The sequence below is a fragment of the Chelonoidis abingdonii genome, chromosome 2, assembly GCF_003597395.2.
Source record: "Chelonoidis abingdonii isolate Lonesome George chromosome 2, CheloAbing_2.0, whole genome shotgun sequence".
In the NCBI taxonomy this organism is placed as follows: Eukaryota; Metazoa; Chordata; order Testudines; family Testudinidae; genus Chelonoidis; species Chelonoidis abingdonii.
The window spans coordinates 27,961,867-27,983,810 of record NC_133770.1 but is presented as its reverse complement, the minus strand read 5'-3'; the positions used below and the strand labels follow the sequence as shown (position 1 = coordinate 27,983,810).

The 21,944-nt window shown below is 40.9% G+C and overlaps 1 long non-coding RNA gene across 9 annotated transcripts in view; it reads right to left on the bottom strand.

Moving 5' to 3' along the window:
• The window catches only part of LOC116816205 (uncharacterized), a 201,295-nt gene that overhangs the window by 69,716 nt on the left and 109,635 nt on the right, over positions 1 to 21,944 (bottom strand). For 4 of the 9 annotated variants that reach the window (XR_012655183.1, XR_012655184.1, XR_012655181.1 and 1 more), the window contains 2 exons: positions 3,736 to 3,977; positions 2,611 to 2,983 (listed from right to left, as the gene is read on the bottom strand). The exons of 3 other annotated variants lie outside the window; for them this stretch is intronic. This is a non-coding gene — a long non-coding RNA (uncharacterized LOC116816205). The remainder of the gene's footprint in view (positions 1 to 2,610; positions 2,984 to 3,735; positions 3,978 to 21,944) is intronic. 2 more of the 9 variants (XR_012655185.1, XR_012655182.1) reach the window with 2 other exon arrangements.

Genomic DNA, 21,944 nt, shown 5'->3' with positions numbered 1-21,944 from the left:
TTTTTAAACTGAAGACTATTGTTGATATTGTTTTCTAACTATTATGTAGGGCTGTGTGAGCCCTACAGGATTTGATGCTTCATGAGTTTCTAAACTGATCCTTGCACATTTGATTGATAAGGACTAGAAAAGAACCTATGGAAATTTGTATGGAGGACAGAGTCTGGCAAACTCAAACTTCTAATGTGAGAGTCCCTAGGCTTATGGGAGCTTGAGAAAGGGAGGAAGACCAGATGGGAAACATGAAGTGAAGAGATATGGAACACGTCAGCCTATATGCATATATGTGAACAAAGGTCTGCAATTTACACTGAACCATCATATCCCTATGTTTACCCCTTTTATAATAAATCTTGTACAATGCACGACTTGTGAGATATTTGAAAACTCATGATTTGCTGATCATTAGTGTCTTAGTAAAATATATAGGGTTATAAGATCCCATAGTACAATGTTACCAAGACATTTCCCAACATGTTCTGGAAAGCAGTCACAAAGCAGTACTCCAGAGACAAAAGGTTAGCCAACTCCTCAGCCAGGTGTCCATAAGATCAAACGGACCATCACCTGATTAAATGGCCACTCTTTCGTAGGAGAGAGGGTGTTGGCAAAAAAATCTACATTTTGACAAAGAAGCAGCATTAGATTCTTATCTTTGAAGACTTTCTGTCTCCTGAACCTCAGCTGGAGATGATTCTTGTGCAAAAGAAAGAGCTATAAGAGGAGAGAACAAATGTCCCAAATGATCTCTCCCTTTCTCTCTATCAACTGGCATCAACAATACTTGAAGATGAATTGGATTGAGGGGAGATTTTGACGAAAGGGTTCAGCCAATAAGAATGTTGGAATTTGTGATGAAAGAGACCTTTCCTTGAATTGACTTAGCTTATTAAGTTAGGTATTATTTGCCTTTTACCTTTTATTTCTTTGTAACAAATTCTGACTTTTATGCCTCATTACTTGTGATCACTTAAAACCTATCTTCTGTAGTCAATAAAATTGTTTTAATGTTTTATCTAAACCAGTATGTGCTCAGATTGAAGTGTTTGGGGAACTTCATTTGGGATAACAGAATTTGTGCATATCATTTTCTATTAATAAAATAACAGACTTTATCTGAGCTTGTATTGTCTGGGAGAAAGTTGGACAGTAAAAAATACATTTCTGGGGGGGAAATCTGGGACTAGGTGTTTCCTGGTGTTGAGAGTTTAGTGGTGTAGCCCTACAGTGTAATTCAAGAGTGGCTGACTACGGCACTCTTACAATATAACTGGGAATGATTGACATGCTGGAGGCTAAGTGTGAGCAGACCAGAAGTGGGTTGTTCTCATAGTAAAGCAGTGTAAAAAGCACCCCAGATTGGAGACTTGAGGGGGCACAGCTGTCCATCAGTCCAGATTGTATCTTGGGTACTGTCACATGTGTACAAGTGAGTCTAAGGTGTGATGCAAGCAATTTGCAAATCACTGTCAATAGGTTACATTTACCACCTAGTGTCATATCTAGTTTACCAAATATAGGTCCTTAATTTTATTTTAGCATTCTTTCAATTTGCTTCCATAAATTGTTATAGTATAATCAGAAAATAGTTTTGGTTTTATACTCCATAGATCCTTGACAGGTCATCCCTGTCTGAAATAGGCATTTGCTAGTGTCATTAACAGGTATTCTCCTAGGACAATGAATCTCTCTTAAAATGGGAGAATTTGTGAATCAAGTATATTTTTTGTAGAAAACTCCATACCCTTCATCTCACATATATATAAACCAACCAAAATGATCTAGGTCAGAACAAAATTTTGACCATTTCAGTGTTCAAATGTATTGGCAATTACTGGATTCAAAGCAAAGTATTTTGTTAAAATAGCTCTAAAAAACCCCAATTCTTTGGAGATGTATCATAAACTACAGGTCACTGCTCATTGCAAAGTACATCTGTAGAAAATTGTTAACAATCCATTCTAATTTTTATATCCTGAGCTCTAATACTCACTGAAAAGTGATGCTGGAGCTTCAGTGAGCCTCCATTGCATTGCCTCGGTCTGGGGGAAACGTAGACTAATGATTTGAATGAAGCGATGACTACTCTAAATGCAGTGAGAAACTTGGGCATTTAATAGCCCATTAATAGCAGCATCCAACATTATTTAGGGATTTTTATTTAGTTTTGAACTGAAGAAATGTGTGTTATGGTTGACATTCTGGAAACCTACATATAGTCTGGGTAACAGTGCTTTATGCAGGTGCCATGAATAACGTTGGATGGGCTAAAAATAAACTATGGGCTGAAGTAGAGTCTACAGTGCTATCCCTCCACATCTCTAGATGCAGGTTGCTGGGTAATGGATCTGCATGAGTGCAATTCCAATGACCTCTTAAACAGATAGCCCCTGAATTTCCATTTTGTGCAAGATGGTTTGGTACCGCACAGATAATGTTTTTTCTGACACACAAAGATCTCCCGGTACAGCTCTTCTGCCCTTGACTCTAATTCAGAGGGGTACTGTGGGATATCTACGTCCTTGCACACGTTCCCAGTTATGTGATTGATTTCACTATGCATGCATTACTGTCAGGTTGCCCTTTTACTGACCCTATTTAACGCCTCACTTGAGACAATGCTGACTCACCACTTTACACCAGCTGATGAACTGGGTCTTCACATTTAAAATATGCTGTTCAGTCACAAGAACGTGTCTTCTTCCAGAGGACAAAACTTGAGAACATCTTGAATTCAGAAAAAAATAGCTGATAAAGCTGCCTTATATTCTACTACTGATGATGCCTGATGCTGTTACTACCACATCAGATACCCAAAAAGCTCCTGCCCCATAATATATGTTATATCTTCAAAGGAAATGTTTCTGTAGGTGCCATCTTCACAAACATACTCTTCTTTACTATCAGTAATTATCTTCTGCGTTTGGAGAAAGCAAACTCTTCAGAGATGAGATGAGATGAGGAGAATACAAAATACTTGAATCTGTGTGAAAATATAACATATTTGGTAAAGTGAAGAATATACTTTGGCTATTTGTAAAGTGTCTTTAATCTGACGCTCTCAGTGCTTCTTGTAAAATGTAATTAAATTACAAAGCATCATAGGCGCCAACTTTATCTGGTGCCGGTAAGGGCTCGGAACCCCCACCGCTTGCCCTGCCTTGACATCACCCTTTTCCCGCCCCTGGCCCCACCCCTATTCCAACCCCTTCTCCAAAGTCCCCATCCCAACCGCCCCCAGCTTCCTGCCCCATTGGCTGTCTTCCCAAATCCCAACCCCAGTCCGCCTCTTCCCCTGAGCACACCGCATTTCCCCTCTTCCCTCCTCCCTCCAGCCCCGGAGCACCCACAGAGTCAGCGCCTATGCACAGCACTCCCTGGGATAGAAAAATAGTATTTATCTGTCCTACAGTTGGGTAAATTGAGATGCAGAGAGAGATTAAGTGACTGCTTGAGTCATACAGGTTGAAATTCTGTGGCTAGTATCGATTTACAGAGCTATGCACTATGGGTAACTATCCCACAGTTCCTGCAGTCTCCGCTGCCTATTGGAATTCTGGGTTAAGCTCCCAATGCCTGATGGGGCAAAAACATTGTTTTGGGTGGTCTTGGGTACATGTCATCAGGCCTCCCTCCCTCCCTGAAAGCAACAGCAGACAATTATTTTGCACCTTTTTTCCTGGGTTACCTGTGCAGACACCATACCACCGCAAACATGGAGCCCGCTCAGCTCACCGTCACAGTACGTCTTCTGGGTGCTGCTGGCAGACGTGGTACTGCATTGCTACACTGCAACAGCTCCTTGCCTTCGTGGTAGATGGTGCAGTAGGGCTGATAGCAGTTGTCTGTCTCCTGAGTGCTCCTGGCAGACCTTGGTGAGGTTGATCAGGGGCACCTGGACAGACATGGCTATCCTCCTCTTGAGACTCCAGGTTATTCTTTTCTTTAAGTTTTGTCTCATGGAGATTCAATCCTGCCTGGAACATAGAATATCAGGGTTGGAAGGGACCTCTGGAGGTCATCTAGTCCAACCCCCTGTTCAAAGCAGGACCAATCCCCAGAGAGATTTTTACTCCAGTTCCCTAAATGGCCCCTCAAGGATTGAACTCACAGCCCTGGGTTTAGCAGGCCAATGCTCAAACCACAGAGCTATTCCTCTCCCCCATCACGTGAGCTGCAGGCTTCTGCCTCAGGCTGCTCTCCCAGCCAGCAGCACCACATGGTCGCACCTACCCCACCCTACCCCTTGCCCTCATGGCTCATGAAGCCTGGACAGTAGTAAGGAGCAATTCAACTATAGGCTGAGCAAGTGCAGAATGGTGGTAGAATGTGCCTTTGTACATTTAAAAGCTCGCTGGTGCTGTTTGCTGACTAGGTCAGACCTCAGCGCAACCAACATTCTCATTGTTATTGCTGCTTGCTGTGCGCTTCATAATATCTGTGAGAGTAAGGAGAGACGTTTATGGTGGGGTGGAAGGTTGAGGCAAATCATCTGGCATCCAATTTTGAGGAGCCAGACACCAGGGCAATAAGAAGAGCCCAGCAATGTGCTCTGTGCATCACAGAGGCTTTGAAAACCAGTTTCGTGACTGGCCAGGCTTCGGTGTGACAGTTGTGTGTGTTTCTCCTTGTTGCAAACCTGCTCCCTTTGTTGATTTTAATTCCCTGTGAGCCAACATCCTCCCCTCTTCAAAATAAAGTAACTCTTGAACTGCTGCTCACAAACAAGGAAGAATTGGTAGAGGAAGTAGAAGTGAGTGGCAACCTGGGAAGCTGTGATCATGAGATGGTTGAGTTCAGGACTTTGACAAAAGGAAGAAAGGAGAGCAGCAGAATATGGACCCTGGACTTCAGAAAAGCAGACTTTGACTTCCTCAGGAAACTGATGGGCACGATCCCCTGGGAGGCTAATACAAGGGGGAAAGGAGTCCAGGAGAGCTGCCTGTATTTTAAAGAAGCCTTATTGAGTGTGCAGGAACAAACTATCCCAATGTGCAGAAAGAATGGCAAATATGGCAGGTGACCAGCTTGGCTTAACAGAGAAATTTTCGGTGATCTTAAACACAAAAAGGAAGCTTACAAGAAGTGGAAACTTGGACAGATGACTAGGGAGGAGTATAAAAATATTGCTCAAGTATTCAGGGGTGTAATCAGGAAGGCCAAAGCACAACTGGAGTTGCAACTAGCAAGGGATGTGAAGGGTAACAAGAAGGATTTCTACGGGTATGTTAGCAACAAGAAGAAGGTCAGGGAAAGTGTGGGACTCTTACTGAATGGGGGAGGCAACCTAGTGACAGATGATGTGGAAAAAGCTGAAGTACTCAATGCTTTTTTTGCCTCTCCCAGACTGCTGCACTGGGCAGCACAGTATGGGAGGAGCTGAGCAGCCCTCAGTGGTGAAAGAACACGTTAAGTACTATTTAGAAAAGCTGGACATGCACAAGTCCATGGATCTGGATCTAATGCATCCAAGGGTGCTGAGGGAGTTGGCATTCATTCCATAATAATAATAATTGACTTCATTCAATAATAGCCAGAGTATTTAAAGTTAAGGTCAACACACCATGCCCACATCATTATGTTATAGCATTCATCATGTCAGTAAGATATAAAGGTGACTTAAATGTATCTTTCTTGGCATTCATCAGTTAAGGCAGATTCTTAAGATTTTTTTAAATACAGGATTTTTAAATGCCATTTGCATTAAATAGCATGTTCTAGCTAAACCCTCTGCAGTTATAGTAAGTGTATGAATGTCAAAGAGACTCAACATTCCAGGAATACCATAATGAAATAAAACATGAAGGCAGATGGAAAAAGAACACATCAAAGGTGAAGTATGTTTTCAATCAATCTCTGCAGAGGATTCAGGTCAAAATGTTGAGATTGTGCAATAATGTACAAAGCAAATTCCCATGCATAGTTGTATGAAATAATGTATATGAACTAACAGCCTGTGAGAATTGCACTGCTTACAGCAAATCTAAGCAACATAATGTAATTTTTAGTAGATGCCTTATCTATAACAGAGAAATTCTATTTAGAAGAAGAGGGCAAGTCCATGAGATTGTTTTGGTTTATTAATTCTCCCTGCAGTGCTGAATGAGAATTTGTTCTTTGGAAGTCTTGCAAAAATTTGAAATAATTTCATGCTATAGCATATTGGTAAAGAAATTCTTTGTCTTGAAAGCAAAGTGGAATGGATTTCTATTTATAAAAACTACCTCTTTGTATTCAACATGTGAATTAGGAGAAAGTAGTGGTTTCTCATTAAGACTACTATGGGCTCATCATTTTTACAGCTAAAAAAATAAATTATAACACAGAATCATCATCATTTCTCTTTAAAAATGGCACTACTTAGGCCTCCACTCAACAATTGACTGCGTAGAGCTGTGTGACATTCTATGACAAAACCTGAAACCAATTAAATCTTGTCCAGTTTGGGGAGTTGTTACTAGTTTGAAAGTCAACCCTAGGTCATGAAAAAGTTTGTGAGAACTTTTGGAGTAAATCTGGATTCTGGGTTAAGTTCTTAGTGAATGAACCTATGGTGATTTATAGGTTATATCAAACAAGATAGAAAATTAGTTTCACATGGGCTAAACAAGAGCTAGGAAAACACACAAAAAAGTATTTGTAAATGTTTGTTCAAACAAAAATAATGAATTCAGATGGATAGTACTTGTGATCCCTTCTGTTCAGTAGCTGTTTGTATCAGAAAATTTTGTTTGCAAAATGATCACATAAAGAGAGATTAGCTTATGCAAATATTTATGGACAAGTATTTGTGTGGAACAGTTTGTGGGCCTAGCTTGAAAGTTCTTTTCATGAGAACTTATCTAATAAAGGAACGAAACAATACTATGTGGCATAGGTGACCAATCACAGAGGACACAGAGAAAATTGTAAACATAGTAAATAATGATTCACAAATCGAAAAGGGAGCTATGTTTGCTGAATAAATTATTTTCCTGTGAATAGTTCATTCAGCTCCATTTTTGACATGACTCCAAAGGAAACTTGATGGTTCCCTCAGTTTTCTCTTTAATTTTTCCAAGTTTCTTCAAACCCATAACTTACTGGCGGTGAACCCAGAAGAAATGAAACCACAGGAAAGATTCACCCCGTGAACAAAACCACTGTATTTCATACATGTGTATAAATAAGCCACCAGATGACATTATTCACCCTGGGTCTGATAAGGGCCTCTGATCCTTAGCTCCCACCAATTTAAGGAAACTCCTCAGACTGCTTGACTGAATTAGCTATGCATAACAGTGATATTCCTTTTACTTGAGGTTGACCTCACTTTAGCCCCGGATTTAAATAGGTTCAAATGGCATATTAATTATTGAGCCAACTATACAGCATGATAAGTAAAGTTATATGGAATACAGTAGCGTTACACCAAATAGTTTTATGGCATACTGTCCCCACATGCAAAGTGAGTACTGTTACTACACTCTGCATTCCTTTCCCATTTCGCTCAGGTCAATACAGTGTTCATGTTAAGATTAAAAACATTTAATACTTACAGAGCTTGTTGTGCTTTTCTATTATTTTTTTAAATATTTCCAACATGCAGTACAAATATGAACCCATAAAGATATCTTGTATATGGGATCTGATGGGGAAGCTTAATAGCTTTATCTGAGATATGATTTATCCTCTAGTTCTACAACTGAAAAACCTAGCGTGATGTGGAGCTTCTGTGTAGGTGCCTTGATGTGGCTTTTTATTACAGACACTGTAATTTATGGTATTCCTCTCCCTGGTTTTCCTGTTCAACACAGTAATTACACCTCATCTGTAAGTTAAGAGGCCCTGGAAACAGTATCAACATGTCTCACTTTGTTCTGATACTATGATGATGAATATAATGCACAGACAGACTTAGCTGACTAGTTACAGTCTCTTGTAAATGTTTATCAATGGAACTACTGAAAAACACCCGTTTTCCTGTGTTTGCACAGAAAATCTGTTCGGGTACAGTATCTGAAACTCAAAAGCCATAGGAATGATGAATATTTAGCCCAAGTCTTCTCATGTATTTATTTATTTATTTATTTATTTTTGTATAAGAATGACTGACAAAGCTCACTGCAGCACAGAATAATTCTTCACTGACTGATTGCTTCCACTTCTAGAAGATCTGAGATGAACTGAAGTAGACATTTTAATCATACTAGTTCTTCTGTAACAATAAGATGGCAAAAAATCCATCCTCACCTGTATGTGTCAACTAGCAGTGCTAGACCTAATTCATAAATATTTATTTACAAAGTACCTTATTTCCAAAGCCTCCTGACTGACTAACATAATATGTAAATATCATAGATGTGTCTGCCAGGAGAAGCCTGGTTACTGTCTATCTGATATGTGCTCATTTGTATGGTGCAGCCTGAGGGCCAGCCAAAGGATTGCCACCAGCAGCACAATCTTTCCAGCTTGCCTTGGAATGAGCAAATGTTTTCTTTATGTTCTGTGTTTCAAATGCTCTCTAGTCTGCTCAGCAAATAAGGTCAGAAATATTCCATCCATAACAGGCAGGCACAGGGTCTGCTGGGTCACGTGTCTCAACGACATGCTCCGAAAGGTTATTATTTATTTTTACAGCTCCCAAAAGGGTGCTGGGCACTTTACATGACAAACAGAAAGCGAAAGGCCTTGCTCCAAGGAGCTTATAATTGAACATTAGATGCAATTCAGCAAGTGGAGTAACACATATTATGAGACAGAGGGGAAGGAGAACAAGTGTTACAATAACATCACCTGAAAGGGTGTCATGATGGTCCACTGCAGGCTGCATTCACAGGAAAGAGACGAAGGCTTGAAGACAAAGTGACAGGACCTCAGCTGGTATCAATTAGAATAGCTCCAGTGGCTTCAGTGGATCTACCTTGATTTACAATAACTGGTTTCTTATCTGTGGGTAACCTAGGAATTGAAGGATCAGTAGGCCAACAGCCTGTCAAAGCTTAAAAATCAGTCATTCATGTGCCTAGATCCAGTGAAGATGTAAATAGCAGGCACTATGGAAGTAGCATTTTCAAGTAGCTGTTACAGATGGGAAAATTAAAACACCTGATGAAATTATTCCAGGAATCCATAAACCATGTTTGTGCCTCAGCAAGTTATCTAGAAATACACAAGAATGCCAGTATGCCCGCCAGCAATGCTCAATCATAACCAACATACTGCATGCAGAAACCAAGTGAAATGATTACTGTCTATCACGCTGGCCAGTGACTGATTGAGCCATTTTCAACAACCTGAGAAAATCAGATTGTTAAATCTAGAGGTAATCTCATGGGCCCTGAAATGAACATACACTACATTGATTCCTCTTCTTCTTCGTGTATGCATGATGTGCTGTGCCTCAAGTGGCACTGTGAGCAGGATTCACCTTAGGATGTGTAACAGGGTGTGATGAGTCAGGCGCTAACTCAGCAGCCTGTCACTCAAATCCCCACCAGTTTACACTCCTTGAGTTCTGATTGAAAGACAAGCAGTTGGCAGAGGAGGTTAATTAACTGAGTGGGGCTACAGCTGAGGGGCTAATTGGGTGGACGTAGCCCCCAAGAGCTAGGCATACATAAGCATTCAGGAAGGAAATGTAGGAAGGGAAGCCGGGAGCCTAAAAGTGGGCAGAAGTAGAGGGGACTGGCTGCTGCATTACCACTCTTCCCAGAAACAAGAGGGCAAGCTGGCTACAGATTGTGAATAAAGGATGGTGGTTAAGAAGGCCTGGAGTGGCTGTAGTCTGTTAGGCTGGAAAGGACTCTCAGGGTACTACCTGGGTAGCATAAGATTATTCATATGAGATTAAATGAATCCAACCCAATCTCATCCAGCCAATTTTGCTAATCTTTGACTGTGATACCTCATGGCAAATCTGTAATTGAAGAAAGGCTACCTCTATCTTTGAATCATTCTAAATAGAGGAAGAAGATAGCTCTTGGAGTGAGGTTCCTGGCTAGACCCCTGGGTTCCCAGAGATAAGGATTCAGTGGTATATGCCTGGTGAAGATGCCTGAAATGGTTTTAAGTTATCTGGCTAGTGGTTAATCTTATTATCTCATACTTGGACTGGTATGCAATAACAAACTGTAAATACGGTGCACGTCAGGTCTTTATTTCTTAATGCATGGGACTGAATCATTGCTCTTCATATATTTGTACAAATTAGACTGAGATTAAATGAAGGGGTTGCAATGCTTCTAGGACCCTTCCAGATTCAAACCTGATGCCTCCTAAGGGTCTGCTACTCCTCTGGAAGCCTATTTTTTTTCCAGTTCCAGGTGATAGTATTGAAATTTATTTATAAGCAGATAATTTTGATTTTTAAAGAAATATCTTTAACCTATTTTCAAGAAAACTGCTTTTCCTGTTTCTAGCCACTCCTGTTCCTGTGCTGCTAGAAACAAGCAGCAGACCACACACCCCAGTGTCTGTGTTCTGTTACATGTCTGCTGGCAGCGGAGAATTTGCACTAGCTTTTTGATAGAAAATTACCCATTTTCACCTGCTAATGCAAACAGCACTGGGTGAGGACGGATGGCCCAATGGTTAGAGAAGTAGCCTAGGACTTTTGAGATATGGGGTTAATTCTCTGCTGTGCTACAACCTGTCTGTATGACAGCAGGCAAGTTACTTAGCCTTCTGTACTTCAATTCCCTATCCGAAAAACAGAGCTAATAACACATGTGGGTGCTGTGTGAGGAAAAATACACAAAGGATTGTGAGGTGCTTGGATGCTTTAGTAATGGAAACCATATAATGGGAACTTCTATACATCCAATTCTCTATCTCATTCTGGTTTGGTTTGAACATCTATTTTCTTATCTGTTTTGTGCTTTTAGATCAGAGCTCTTCCTGGATTATTTTAAGCATAGGTCCTTCTCTTTAACATTAATTGTAGCCATTTATCAAGATTTTGTCTGGAACAATACGTAGCTTAGCCATTTGCACTACAGCACCTTTATGAGACAGTCCGTGAGAGCAGATCACCCTAGTTCCACTCTCTCTGACGCACTGCTGAATCAATGCTAGTGCTGATGCCACATTTCTACTGAAACAACAAAACAGAAGTATTTCAGTGGACTGATTTGCCACAGGCTAGCATATGCTTCCTAGAACTGAAACCATAATATAACTTACAAAGATGTTTATAAAACTCTGAAGTAAGATCCTCAGCTGGTGTAAATCAGTGTCGCACCACTGAAGTCAATGGAGCTATGCCAACTTATAGCACTTTCTGATCTGGCTGTATAAGTTTAAAAGGTTCCACTTTAGCAAAGCAGTAAGGGCTTAATGTGCTGGAGAACTAAGTCTTCTTTACACTAAGGGAATGGTGTATAGCAGACTTAAGTTAGTATATAATGCCACTGGAGCATTCCCCTTGCATGAGAAGATCCTCAAATGGCAAAGAACAACCATAACAGATACTACACAATTCCCCTTTCTGGGTCCCCAGGTGTGAACTTAAGTTAAAATCATAGAGTTCTTGGTTCTCCAATACCTAGAGAGGACCAGAGTGTTATGTGAGGGACTCAGTGCAGTGAAGGACTTCTGGGTAGGAGTCTTTTGCTAGTCCTCTGTTAAAGGGGGTGGTGCTTGTGTCTGATGTCTCTCTACTCCCAGAATACAGGATGCAACTGGGGAAAAGGCAGTGTGACTGTGGTTCCCCTATCTCTGGCTGAACCCCTGGGGTCTGTGATAATCAGTACAAGAATAAAGCATCCTCAAGGCTGTTTTAATTTGCATAATGGACCAGGGGGGTTCTCCAGGACTGAGGATGTACAAGGGCATTTAAAGCCCCCTCCAGACTTGTGCTGGTCAGTCAGGAAAGAATTTGGCTCTTGCTCCTTCATGTCCCCCCCCCCACCCACTCACACAAGGAAGTAGTTAAAGCAGACTGCATAGTGAGAAGCCTGTGATTGTCCATTTCTAATCTGAGCTGGATACAAACCTCTTCCCTGCAATACACATAGGGCCAAACCCTCATCCCAGCACCCAGCCTGAGTAGGCTGAGCTGAGCACGTGGAGAGGTGTGGTGGGGACAAAGGGAGAGAACGTCTTTCACTTAGCCTCTGGAACAACTATGGTGTAACTCCACAGTGGCCACTGCGGCCTGTTGGCTGAAGCAGTGCTTGATGCCTGCAGCATGACCTTTGAAGAAGCAAGCCCTGGAGAATCTGTGCAGTGGCAAATTCTCCATTCCTGTCTTTTTCATGAGCAATGACTGATGCCACAATTGTGTTCAGAATGCATAACGGCCAGTGTTACATGCAGAGAGGCCTGTCCTCATCCAGTAGCTACCCGCCCTCCAGAGCCCCTGGCATCCCATCAAAGTTCCTCCGGAAAACTGACCCTCTTTCTCCAGTTCCACTCTTCAGGCAACACTGCATAGACAGCCTCAACAAAATCAGGCTGCTCAGGACTCCCAGAATGCACACCCACTCCAAATCTTCCTCCTTTAATGCCACAGAAAAGGCCCCACCTCAAGAAATTGCCTCTACTGCCAATCTGCCCCTTAATTAACAAACTCTGAAGTAAAGAAGAGAAGCCTCCTGAAGCAGTTGGATGAAGTGGAAATCTGGCGAAAGGCTGTTTCTTCTCTAGCTTGGGTAAACCATGAATAACTTGAAAATAAACATACAAAGGAAACTCAAACATGAGGCGATATCACAGCCAGGAAAAAAACAAGAGATCAGTTTAAACAGTAAATATCAAATACTGTGTGTTAAATAATAAAACAACTTCCATGCTAAGAAAGACCAAATAGCAGAGGTTGCATACAAGGGACTCATGCTCTTCATCGTGTAGGTGCTTGTGTGGAAGTCAATGGAACAATTCACTTGAGTAAAGCCTGCAAGATCAGGCTCTAATTCTGTTATCATAAAAAGGACATGATATTTAAAACACATTGTAAAATGCACATATTGATACACAATGTAGTTCAGTAGTCAATATATTCACAAAGCTGCAGACCTGGAGAGTCTCAGGTGGTGTAAATCAGCTTCTTTGACTTCTATAGAGCAAATACTGTTTTTCACCAGCTGAGACTCTGACCCTTTAATTCCAACATCTCTCAATAGTCTCAGGTAGGGTGACCAGATGTCCCGATTTTATAGGGACAGTCCTGATTTGGGGGTCTTTTTCTCACATAGTCACCTCTGAGTTATCCTGTCCTGATTTTTGATACTTGCTATCTGGCCAGTCTAATCTCAGGTATTTGATTTTTAAGGAAATAAGTTTAGCTTAGCAAAGCAACATCTCTAAATTCTTCACAGCGCATACAGGACGCACTCAGAGTTTCAACTCTACAATGAAACACTGTCCAGAGTTCCAGATGGCCTCCATTTCATACATGCAGGGTCTGGTATGAGTGGAGTCCCGCCATGATATGTAGCAGGTCCCTAACAATTGAATTATGTCGGTGACAAACGAATCCATGTACAGAATTGCTTTGACATAAGGTCAGCATCTCAGTAGAGAAGTAAGCCTCGGGAACTTCTCTGTAACACACAGCAACAAGGGAGTTGCAAGCAAATATGAACACATGATGTCCCTCCCTTCCGCAAATATCAGAAACTTCAACACTACTAAGTTATGTTTGGCTGAACTTCAGTCAGTGTTTGTTGAAGATGACGCCATTCTTTGTGATTTTAAATTACTCTAATAAATGTTAAGAGAGCAAATCGAAATGCTACAGGCAGCATTTGAAAAATAAAACAATTTTCTTTCATATAGCAAAAAGCAAGGTGCTCTTTCCAGGTGCAAAACGAGAAAAGAGTAAACCTAGTAACAACATACCAAGCTAGGCTGCAATTTCCGTGGTGATTTGACACATTAAATAACTTAGGATTTAAAATACCTTGTGCTGCAATAATTGTTTGAAAGCTACTTGGGGGAAAAAAAGCAGTTGAACAAGAGCAAGACACACAAAAGAAACTGATATAATCATGCCAGCATCAGGTTATCTTTAGGACTGGCACTGTAATACCAGTCCTGGCTTTGTGATACAGTGTCCCAGATAAAGAAGCAGAACAGTTTCTCTCTTTCTTTAATTTTTTTTTCATTCATATTAGAAAGAAGAGACACCAAGTGAACTATCAATAGTGTCTTGGCAACCTACATACAAACATTTAGCAGCATTTCACAAGCTATTTTATGGCAAAAAGCATAAATTGGCCTATGTGCTAGAAGGCTCGTCCTCTGTTATACCATTAATGACACACTGTTTTTAAGATATCTTTTAATTAATGTGTGGTTAAATAAATCCAGCCCTATTCAGAACCACCCATCAGATTTCATAAAAACTCTCCCTTGATGACTGTATATTGTATTAACACCACTTTTGCTTCTCCCAGTCCAACAGATCCACCTCTGTGGCAAATCTGGGGGAGGTTTAGTTTGTGGAAGGTTGAGTGTTTATATTTATGAGGGAGACTCTACATGGTCATGTAGTGCATCAGATATGGAGAGAAAGGAAAGGAGCGTTCTTTACCCTAGCTTCACCGCAAGGGCAAAAAAGTTTTTTTAAGGGGAAATTGTCTGTACTATTAGAGACTGTACAGAGAATAGATTAGTGTTAGTGTTATGGTTGGAATAAAAGGTTGTACTTAGAGGGAGATTGTCATAGAAAAGACTTTACTGTAAATTGAATTTATTCTGTTTAGGCCACAAGAAAGCTTTTTAAACGAGAAATATTCAAGAGCAAGCTCAGTTTAGAGTGGAGGCCAAAGATATTAAATTTTAGCTTACTGGCTTCAGGCATGCTTCCTCCAAACACATTGGTGGCGGCTGGTGAAAATTGTTGTAATGCTGTATACAGATGAAAGAGCATGTATAAGTTTGGGGCGAATGCCACAACAATGTTCCTGCAAGCAGTCACTCAAATTTAAGAATTAATTTACTTTGACTTTGCTTGCATCTCTGTTGTATTCACTTCCTGCAAATAAGGGACTGACTGAGTTTTATCATATGAATGCTCACAGAAAACAAGATTTAAGGTGTCAGGATGGCGTATTTGCATCAGAAGTGGTATATTTCATATGAGATGGGACATGGCTTGATATAATATGGAGACCTCAGAGCCCAGGTTCAGAGGCAGTTAAACAAGCTGCACAAGCATTTGACTTTTCCCTTGTAAACCAGAGCAATGCAATTACTTTTTGAGAGTACGATGAAAGAAGACTAAATGTAAACTCTGCTCCCAGCCAATAAATCTCACAGAAGCCTAATTGATCGAGGAATGAGGCCTTGAGCTAAGCATGTGTGGCCCAGAAAGGAAAAGTTTTAATTTTTTTAAAAAGTTCCTCAGCTTATTTATCCGCTACCTCTCCCTGAGAGAGACAAAATCCCAAGGCTTTCCTCAGACCCTTCTCTTAGAAATACGCTCATCCATTCAGGGAACAAAAGTGGAACTATGTGACTTGTGACCAATCACAACTAAGAACCACAGAGTATATTTTGAATATCAAGTATCAAACGCATGCAGCAAAATGTTCAGGATTAATCTATGCATGAGAAAATAACACACACATACAGCTACAAACCACGATATAGAAACATCACTTGACAAGAGATTACAGTGCAGTTTTCTAAAACACAGAATGGAGACTTTACTGGATTAAATAAAGCTATGTAGAACTCCCACCTCTTCATCCTTGGGAAAACAAAGCAGGAGGGAGAAGACATTGGTCTGGAATGGTGTTAATTCAGAATTCATAAATAAACTGAATTATAGAGACAAATATCAAAAGAAAAAATCAAATTGAAGTCTGATATAGATCAGGACTGGAATTTTTCTTTTTAAATGCTCTGCCTTGTACAGCTACAGGAGGCTGCATCGCAAGCAAATGGAAAGTGAGACTATTAAACAAAAGGTAGGTATACAATGGAGTGCTCTGGTCTCATGATGTAGTAAAAAAAATTAAAGATTATAATCTGTACCACAAAAAATGTGATACATGAAAGGCGGGTTTATATTAGAGAGGATTTATGAGACGGGATTAGTATTATGTTGAATGATAATTGGCATGATAGCCATTCCAGCTGCTAGCACTAACTAAAAGCAGCAGAGAATCCTGTGGCACCTTATAGACTAACAGACATTTTGGAGCATGAGCTTTCGTGGGTGAATACCCACTTCATCAGACAGAGGTAGTGGAAATTTCCAGGGGCAGGTATATATATGCTAGCAAGCAAGCTAGAGATAACGAGGTTAGTTCAATCAGGGAAATTTGCAGATGAACTGAAACTCAGCAGTTTCTTTTGAAGTCTGGTCCTGAAGTTTTTTGGCGCGGAGGATGACCACCTTAAGTCGCTATAGTGGTGGCCCGGGAGTTGAAAGTGCTGTCGCTACAGGTTTTTGTATATGTGCCATTCCTAAATCTGATTGTGTCCATTTAATCCTTTTCGTAGCACTGTCCAGTTTGCCGATGTACATAGCCAGAGGGGCATTGCTGCATATGATGGGTAGATTAACATGGTGGAGTGCGGGTGAATGAACACCCCGTGATGGTGTGGCTGATTCTGGTTAGTCTGTGATGCGTCGCTGGTGTAGATATGATGGGCAGAGTTGCATCGAGGTGTTGGATGATTGGTTTCTGGAGCTAGAGATTACTATGGTGTGTGCAGTTTTTGCTGTGAGAATACGTTCAGGTTGGCAGGTTGTCTGTGGCAAGGATTGGCCTGCCACCCAAGACCTGTGAAATGATGGGATCATTGTCCGGATGGGTTGTAGACCCTGAGATGCGTTGGAGGGGTTTTAGACCTGGGGCTGTATGTATGGCCAAATCTGGAGTGACCGCTGTTGGTTCTATTCTTGAGGGTGGATGTCTGACAGTAAGGCAGAGGCTTCTGGGTACACGTCACAGCGTGTTTTTGATAATCTAGGAGGCGCGGGATAGTAGCAATGATCAGAACATCTGGACTCTGTTGACTGTTTCCTAATTTCCCTCGTGCGGGTATTGTATTTTGAGAATCTTGGTGAACGATTTTGTAGGTTTGGTCTCTGCTGAGGAGTTAGAGAGATGCGGTTGTACCCTCAGTGCTTGGCTGTAGACAATGATCGGGTGATGTGCCCCGAGATGGAAGCTGGAGCATGAAGGTAGGCATAGCGGTCAGTAGGTTTTCGATATAGGGTGGTGTTAATGTGACCATCACTTATTTGCACCGTGGTGTCTAGAAAGTGGACCTCCTGTGTAGATTGGTCCAGGCTGAGGTTGATGGTGGGGTGGAAGTTGTTGAAATCATGGTGGAATTTTTCTAGAGTCTAGCACTAACTAGGATCTTTAAAATGTTGGAATTGTCAGAGTTATTGGACAATATGCTGAACTGACTTACATCCCATGCAATTCATTACCTGCCATGATGTTGCACATAATGCTTTTCAATGAAGAATGTGTCCCATTGTTTTTAACATTTATAAACTGTTCTGGACTGATGTAGGGCTGAAACTAGGATGACATCTTTTACCAAGAAGAAATCTTGATATTCTTGATATTCTGATGGAGGCTGAGGTCCAGATTCTCCTCTCTCTTTATAATGGTGTAAAACAAGAGTAATGCCACTGATATCAATGGTGAAGCTGCACTGATGTAAAGCCAGAAGTAAGTGAGTACAGAATTAGGCCCTAAAATCATTAGATTCTATTCCATATGCCCTGGATCCTTTCAACAACTTAGACAATTTTTCTTTGATCTTTTTGCCCCTATTCTGTTTACATTTTTATATAGTTTTAGGCATTCATTTTATACTTTCAACAGATTTTATTTATTTATTTTTTTGTTTTTCACTTCTATCTGATCACAGGGGGGAGGGACAGCTCAGTGGTTTGAACATTGGCCTGCTAAACCCAAGGTTATGAGTTCAATCCTTGAGAGGGCCATTTGGGGATTGGTCCTGCTTTGAGCAGGGGGTTGGACTAGATGATCTCCTGAGGTCCCTTCCCACCCTAATGATCTATGATAAGAGCATGATTGATCTCTTTCTTGTCTTATCTTTTTCATAGGTATGCATAACATGCCTGACTTAAAAAGAACTCTCTATGATCTTTTCCTATTTCATGAATATTAAGGCAGTATATACAAGAAAAGCCTTCATAAAATAAAAAATGAGTGTCTAGTTTTTGGTGATAATTAAAACAAACAAACAAAAAACCATGCAGAAGATCCTCATGCAGATAAGAGGCAAAGAGGGCACATGAAAGTAGAAGCATTAGAAAGTGACATAATAACTATTTGACTTGTTAATAAATAATTATTTACTGAATCCCCCAAGGATATAATTTCTTTCAATTGACCTATACTCACACAGCAATGCTGCACCCCCTGCACGTGGTGACACATCATAACCAATCAGGATCAACTCTAAAAGAACCCTATTCCGTCAACATGGAGTCCTAGATCAACTTTTTCCCCCTCTATTGAGTTTTGATATATAGTCCTGTATATTGTATATTCAAATTACTTCCTCATCCTTGCTCTGAATTGCTAAACATAAAAAAAATCTGTGTGAAGTGCAAAATACACTCTCTCCTTAAATCATCTTTTTTATCATACTCCTCAGTCAAATCCCTTGTCCCTGTAAAATGCACTGGGCCTACATGTTACACTCGCTTATGCAAACCTTATGGGAATGAGGAAGAAGATTCTGTTGGATTGCATTCAAATACTACAGATATATTTACAAAATGCATATTGTACATATCTTGGGTTGCCTGAGCAACGAAAACAGGCCTGTGGGTATATTCAAATAATATGCGGAATTAATGCCAAGAAATTTAAATTCTGAAGGTGATTACAGAATATTTTTCCCTGTTCTTGATTTCAAGTTTCTTGTGGATTTCGTATTACCACTAATGAGCACAAGTATTCCAATTTCATATGCACTAGATTTTTACTAGTTTATCCTCATTGTTTTGAATGGAATTATTCTTAATTTGCACAGCTGTTTTCACACAGGCTTACTCTTGTGGGCTGACAATAACTGCTTCTATTACTCTTTGAACAGTTTGTGAGTTATCTGTAGGAAGCCTCACTTAAAAATAACAACACTCCCCCCGCCCAAATAACCCCTTCTAGCATCTTTTAAACTTATGAATGATCTTGCCCACATACAGTTAATAATTTGTTTGATCTTACATGTCTTCTTCATGGGCAGAGAATGGAATACAAGCTTAGCAGGGAGAGCAAGAGGAGAAGAAATCAGATGAATTTTATCAGAATTAGTGAGAAAAGAAAGCTCATGTATTACGTTAGTAATGGGATAGATTAGAGCACAAACAGTGTATACATGTAACTATTCAAGTAAGTTCTTAATTTGCTTTAGCAAATAACCCCCTAGGGAGGTAGACTAGATCAGTGGTTCTCAACCTTTCCAGACTCTTATACCCTTTCAGGAGTTTGATTTGTCTTGTGTACCCCAAGTTTCACCTCACTTAAAAACTACTTACTTACAAAATCAGACATAAAAATACAATTGTCACAGCATACTGTTACTGAAAAATTGCTTACTCATTTTTTTCTGTATGAAATTTTAATTTGTACTGACTTCACTAGTGCTTTTTATGTAGCCTGTTGTAAAACTAGGCAAATATCTAGATGAGTTGATGTACCCCCTGGAGGATCTCTGTGTACCCCAAAGGGTACATGTACCCCTGGTTGAGAATCACTGGACTAGATGGTACATGAATTAATCAAAAAATAGAGTTAGAAACGTTCAGCTCTGGTTACTAGACCAAATTTGGCCTACAGAAATAAAAACCTATTAGCAACCTAGAAAAAACAATACTGCTAACCGGCATGCTCATTTGCATTCATAGCTAAGCAGCTAAAGACAGAAGGAGCACACCAATATACCTAGTCTTCTTTTCATTAAAAAACTCAGTGTTAAGACACGTCTTAAAGTGTTGCTGGGCTATGGAGATGGGACTCCAGTCTCCAGTATATGCACATTTATGCAAGCGCACACCTAAATTGCTTTACACTAGAAGCATTGGATCCCTGATGATGGAAAGTGCATCTCTGGGGATGTATAGAGGGACTGTGATTGCCCGTGGAACTTGCATGAGAGAAACACCTGCAGCCACTCTTCTACTGAGGCACAATAAACCAGCACAAGCCCAAAAAGTGAGTGGTACTGGCCCAGGAAACATATAAAATTATTTAGCAATGGTGCCAGACTGCACATGTATAGGAGGGTGGCAAATGCAAAAAGGGCCAAGTCTTGTGTGCAATTACATTTCACTGGCCTGATTTTCCTTTCACTTAGATCAGTTTTATATCAGTGTGACTCCACTGACTTTGATAGTTACGCCTGATTTATATCGGGGCAAGTCAGAGGAGACTCAGACATCATGAATAGCCTGTCTTCAGACTTGTGAGGCCATGGCTTTCACAATATCAGCATTTGCCAGCTGTAGAATACCATGTCATGTTCTGCTTCATTACCACTCTGAGCCCATCTCTAGGGCCCTTGCTAAATTCTAACGGGTCTGTGATGGGAAGTCCACCCCACATAAGGCCTACAGTGGTAAATCAGGCCAATTAACCTATAGGCCACACCTGGTGGAAAACCAGGGAGTGCTAAGGCCTAATTTGCTGATGAAGTGCAGCTGGGAAAGGAGCAAGGCTGGATTTATAAAGACAGAAAGTTGGCAGTGGAAATGAGCTGCAGGAAAGTAGGGTGCAGTTACTTCCTGGGAATAGGGAGATGTGTTTGAGGTTACAGGGTCTGGTAGTCTGAAGTTACTTCCTGATGTGGGGACCAGAAGCTGTCGGAAGGAGCCCAGAGAAGGAAAGCAGACCACAGTTGCCAGGTATAGGGTTCCAGGACAGGAACCCGAAGTAGTGAGCAGGCCTGAGCTGCCCTACCAGCCACTGGGGAAGTGGTACCATCAGGTCTGTGCTGAAGAAGACTGCCTGAGACCGTTCATGTGGAAGGACTTTCCAGAGTAGGGGAAACTAGGTAGTGACCTGGCTGGAGGGCCAAGTCATAAAGAGGAGGCTGCAGTTCCTGGAACGATGGACGGGCCACAGAGAAAGGAAGAGACAGAATGCGACTGCCAGAAGGGGCATTGGTCTTGCAGAGCTAATCCCCAGAACAGCACAGGCTAGTGGTGAGCAGAGCCCGTGTCACAGGGCCAATTCCATGAGGCGATCAGCACCCTCAACTCTATTGCCTTCTTATTGTTCAATCCCTTCCAAGAAGCTCTGTACTTCACAAGACAAAAAAGGAGGCTGATGAAGAATTAGAGCACTCTGCATGTGGCATCCCTCCATCCTGCTTTTATCTAGTATAAAAATACTTCCCACCCCCAGGAAACAATACTTAAAATACACTTGAAACAAGCTGTTATAGACTCAAAATTTCCTTATGAGCTAAGGAAATTCCCCCATTAGGCAGTGACAGACCCAGCACTTCTGAGAAACTACTGTCAGTCTTGACCACAAGCCAGGATATAATGTCAGCCAGGTTTTGTCTTAGGACGTACTGGAGAAAAGAATGTCATGAGAGCCAGTTTCCACCCCCATGTTTAGACCAAGTTCTTGGAGTTCTTTCTGAAACAAAACAAACCATAGAACCTTCTGAGGTCTCTCATCACTAATTGAACATCACTATATAAATCAGGCAGGGATAATGGAACAATGGGCTGGAGCAATCATCAATGTTGGAGCAAAAATACAGAAAAATTGTCTGAGTATTTGCTAGGATTTTTGATAAGTATAATTTACGGAACATTTTCCAGAATATGACAGGGTCTAGTTAAATCCAGACACGTATCCATTCAGGTTGTCTTTTATCATAACAGTGAGTTCATTATAGAACCTTTGCATTGCTGTCATTCAGGTTATGTTAGCATTTTCATTATAAATAATATATACCAAAGGATTACAACATGGCTATAAAAATCCACTTGTTATTGAAAC